Raw genomic sequence first — 4,887 nt, 5'->3', positions numbered from 1 at the left:
GGCAAGAATCAACTTGTCTGGCAGTAAACAAGAGTATGCTCCAGGCTGGCAGTATGTTAGAATCCATGAGGAAAGGCATCATCACCCTCATCGACAAACGGAAGGGGGAGAGGACAGAAATAAGAAATTGGCGGCCCATTTCACTGCTTAATGCTGACAACAAGATTCTGTCAAAAGTCATAGCCAGTCGATTCAAGTCTGCTCTGGAGTTGGTGATTCACCCTGATCAGACCTATACTATACCAGGCAGGACAATCTCTGATAGCATTGCGCTACTCAGGGATATGATCACCTATGTACGGGACAGGAGGGTGGACACCTGCCTCATCAGCCTGGACCAGGAGAAGGCTTTTGACAGGATATCGCACACTTACATGATGGATGTGCATTCCAAAATGGGGTTTGGGGAGGGGATCTGCAATTGGGTCAAACTACTCGACACAAACATCAGTAGTGCAGTCTCAATCAATGGGTGGGAATCAGAAAGTTTCCCGATCCAATCTGGAGTCAGACAGGGCTGTCCTCTCTCCCCTGTCTTGTTTGTTTGCAGTATTGAAACCTTTGCTGAGTCTATTAGGAAGAATGCGAGCATCAGAGGGGTGACAATCCCAGGCAGCGGAGGCACTCAGGTGAAAACCTCCCTGTACATGGATGACATCGCCATTTTATGCTCGGATCCACTGTCTGTGCGCAGACTGATGAGCATCTGCGACCAGCTCGAACTGGCCTTGGGAGCCAATGTTAAACACGGCAAGAGCGAGGCCATGTTCTTTGGGAACTGGGCTGATCGATCCTTTGTCCCCTTCACCGTTAGGTCAGACTACCTGAAGGTGCTGGGGATATGGTTTGGAAGGGCTGGGACGTGCACCAAAACCTGGAAGGAGCGAGTAGCCAGGGTACAACATAAGCTGAGCATGTGGGAGCAGCGATCTCTCTCCATTATGGGTAAGAACCTGGTCATCAAGGGCGAGGTGCTCACATTGCTGTACGTGGTGCTGGTCTGGCCCATACCGCATTCCTGCGCTGTGGCGATCACCTGAGCCATTTTCCGCTTCATCTGGGGATCCAAAATGGTCCGAGTCCGGAGGGACACGATGTTCAAACCTCTGGATAAGGGCGGGAAAAATGTACCCAACGTCGCCCTCATCCTTATGGCTACCTTTGTGTGCGGCTGCATCAAGCTGTGTGTCGATCCCCAGTTTGCAAACTTCAAGTGTCACTACGTGCAGAGGTTCTATCTGTCCCCGGTGTTGCAAAGGATGGGCCTGGTCATTTTGCCGCGGAATGCTCCATCCAGTTGGACTGTGCCGTACTGCCTATCCTTCATGGAAAAGTTTCTGTGGAAAAACACCTTTGACCACCAATCCATCAGGCAGTGGTCTGCACGGAATATCCTCAAGGCCCTACGGGAAAAGAAGATGGTGGATCCTGTCGGATGGTCCCCTGAGCAGAAGTCCAAAGTCATTTGGCAGAATGCCTCATCACCAGAACTTTCAAACAAGCACCAAAATGTAGCCTGGCTGATGATGAGAAGAGCCCTCCCTGTCAGATCCTTCCTGCACACCCGAAGTCTCACCCCATCCACACGCGGCCCTCGAGGTGGCTGTGGTGGAAAAGAGACGTTGCCCACCTCTTTCTGGAATGTGTCTTTGCAAAGCAGGTGTGGAAGAGATGCAGTGGTTTTTGTCGAGGTTCATCCCAAGCAGCTCTGTAGCACAGGAGTCTGTGCTCTACGGGCTGTTCCCAGGGACGCACACCGAGATAAACATCAACTGTTGCTGGAGGACTATCAATTCGTTGAAAGACGCTCTTTGGTCTGCCCGAAACTTGCTGGTCTTAGAGTGCAAAGAGTTGTCCACGACCGAATGTTGCAGACTGACACATTCCAAGGTCCAGGACTATGTGCTGAGGGACGCACTAAAACTTGGGGCAGCCGCAGCAAAGGCTCAATGTGGAAAGACCACTGTGTAAGGTCCCCTCACCAAGCTGAACTGAGGGGCCGGATCCATGGGAAACCACTCGAACTGGAGCCAGAAAATATTTGTTTGCTGTAAAATGTACATGGCATGACAATGAAATGGAAGGGTTGTGAGGCAACTCACTCCTGTATTGAAGGAAACTGATCTCCTTTGCACTCTTTGTATTGTTTGACTTGGTGCTTTTGGGAACTGTTTTGTAATGTATTTTTTTTACAGATTTTAATGAATAAAGTATATTTTGGAAATTAATAAAAGAAAGTCTGGCAGAGGTCAAGGAGGGAAAGGACTGGGCAAAGGCGGAGCAAAGCGGCACCGCAAAGTGCTTCGTGATAATATCCAGGGCATCACCAAACCAGCAATCCGCCGCCTGACTCGCCGTGGCGGGGTCAAGCGGATCTCGGGTTTGATCTATGAGGAGACTCGCGGGGTGTTGAAGGTTTTCCTGGAGAATGTGATCAGGGATGCGGTCACCTACACTGAACACGCCAAGCGCAAGACGGTCACTGCCATGGATGTGGTGTACGCTCTGAAACGGCAGGGCCGCACTCTCTACGAATTCAGCGGCTGAACAACTCGACCCTTTCCAGCAAACACAACAAAGGCTCTTCTAAGAGCCACCCACCGCCTCACAGAGAGAGCAGTGACCTGGAAACGGGAGCTGGGATAGGCTGTTTAGAACTGTCTGGAATAAATCTGTGCTGTGTTCGGGATACAAAACTAGAATCCCCAAATTTGACATTTCATTTGTAGCAAGGATATGCAGTGGATTTGATTTTCTGAACGGGCTGTGTAAACAGCGCCTGAGGCTCTTCAGTTAGTTATTTCTCCAGTCGACACATGCCCTCAGTGAAAAGCCACATCACTCCTCCAGAATCACTCATTGTTTTCATAGAATTTCAAAATGATTTCGCTGCAATGAGGGAATCCGGGAGTTTTGCAGCAGCCGTTGAATCGGTCGCTGGAACCAGACCCACTTGTGATGTTATTTCCCCCGAGACGGTGTTTCCTGCACTGAAACTGACAGGGTTTGTGAAACTGATCAGTTTCAGCTCATTCATTCAGGGACCTGGAATTCCCGCAGTTTGAGCCCGCGCTATCCAGAGCCCACTTCTGATTGGTCACCCTCTTCCCATTCGCATGTCTTAACCAATTGCCGAGCCTCGAATTAGAAAATACAGCAAATCATTGGCTTAAATTGTCCTCCTGGCAGAAAGGTTGAATTCAAAAAAGCCGCCAATTTCAGTGTTGGGCAGAATCGAATTACTCAATGAATCTCAATAACGAAATTGGCGGCACATTTTATACTTTCCCCGATTTTCCTTTCCATCGATTGGGGTGGTAATTCACTCGGGTCGTTTGCTAATACTAACTGTAATCCTCAGATCCATTTAACATTTCAGTAATCCTATTAAATACAAAAGGAATTTTATGATTGAATTTCCATTGGAAGATAGTGAATTAGCACCCCGATCGATGGAAAGGAAAATCGGGCAGAGGATAAAATGTGCTGCCAATTCGTTATTGTGATTTGTTTATATAACTGACCAGGATTGACTTCACCCGAACGCAGCTACTAGCTCCCACCTCACTGACCGCTCTCCCCCCTCTGCAACTCGCTTTCTCCCCCTCCTCCCTGCTGGCGAAATTCCACACTCTGGCTGTTCGCTCCCCGCACCCCCACCCCCCACCCTGTCCCAGCCCTGCCCACAGCTGCTAGCTCTGGCCGTGACACTCGCTCCCACATTTCTTCACCAGGCGCCACCTGTAGAAGCAGGAGGGCCGCAAGGAGTGACAGGGCGACGGAGGAGTGTGTAGCTGAGAGGATGGAAGCGGCGCGGCCTGGAGCGAGTGGTCAGAGAGTGGGGTAGTGCGAAGCGAGGAACAACTGGCCAGGGGAGTGGGGGGGGTGGGGGAGCAGCGAGGTCTGGAGCGAGCGGCTGAGGGGGGGAATCGTCGAGGCCTGGAGTGAGTTGCCGAGGGGGAGAGCTACAGCTTCAAAATCTCCCATTCAGCCACTTCCTCCAGCCAAGTGGTGGGGGGATGGGGTGGCTAGATACCCAATGACGCTTTATCACGCATGCACGAAGATGGATTTGTTGCGGAAATGTGATGATGTTGGCGCTGCAAAATGACATCATCCCGTGCACGCGCCACTCAATCCTGGCAAGATGTCAAAAATCACTGTGATTTTTTGGTCTTTTCAGTGCACTCCTCTTTCTTTAGTTGCCTCTTACCTTAATGTATAGAAGAAACATCTTTGGGTCCATTTTCATTTTCCTTGTCAATATTCTTCCATGCTTTCCCTTCACCGCTGCTCCCAAATCCCTCCAGTTCAGTCAAAACACAACTTGGTAGATTTGGGATTTGAACACACGCCTCCAGAAAACACGACGACCTGAACACAGCCCCTTAGACCACTCGGCCATCCTGACTGTTTCAAGCTTGCAACAAAAGCTGAGAAATTATCCATTCTTTGTGAAAGTATTTGTGAGATTGTGGAAATGACTGGAAGAGGAAAGACCGGCAGGAAATCTCGGTCCAAGGCCAAGTCTCGCTCCTCCCGGGCTGGACTGCAGTTCCCGATGGGCCGCGTTCACAGGCTCCTGGGAAAGGGTAACTATGCTGAGCGTGTGGGTGCTGCAGCCCCGGTCTATCTTGCTGCTGTGCTCGAGTACCTGACCGCTGAAATCCTCGAGCTGGCCGGTAACGCGGCCCGGGACAACAAGAAGACCCGCATCATCCCCAGACACCTGCAGCTGGTCGTCCGCAACAACGAGGAGCTCAACAAGCTGCTGGGAGGGGTGACCATCGCTCAGGGCGGGGTGCTGCCTAATATCCAGGCCGTGCTGCTGCTCAAGAAAACCAGCGCTCAGAGCTCCCAGAAAAAGTAAAGCGGCCAAAATGACAT

The sequence above is a fragment of the Heterodontus francisci genome, unplaced genomic scaffold (genome assembly GCF_036365525.1).
Source record: "Heterodontus francisci isolate sHetFra1 unplaced genomic scaffold, sHetFra1.hap1 HAP1_SCAFFOLD_43, whole genome shotgun sequence".
NCBI classification, from domain to species: domain Eukaryota; kingdom Metazoa; phylum Chordata; class Chondrichthyes; order Heterodontiformes; family Heterodontidae; genus Heterodontus; species Heterodontus francisci.
This window is presented reverse-complemented; position numbering follows the sequence as displayed.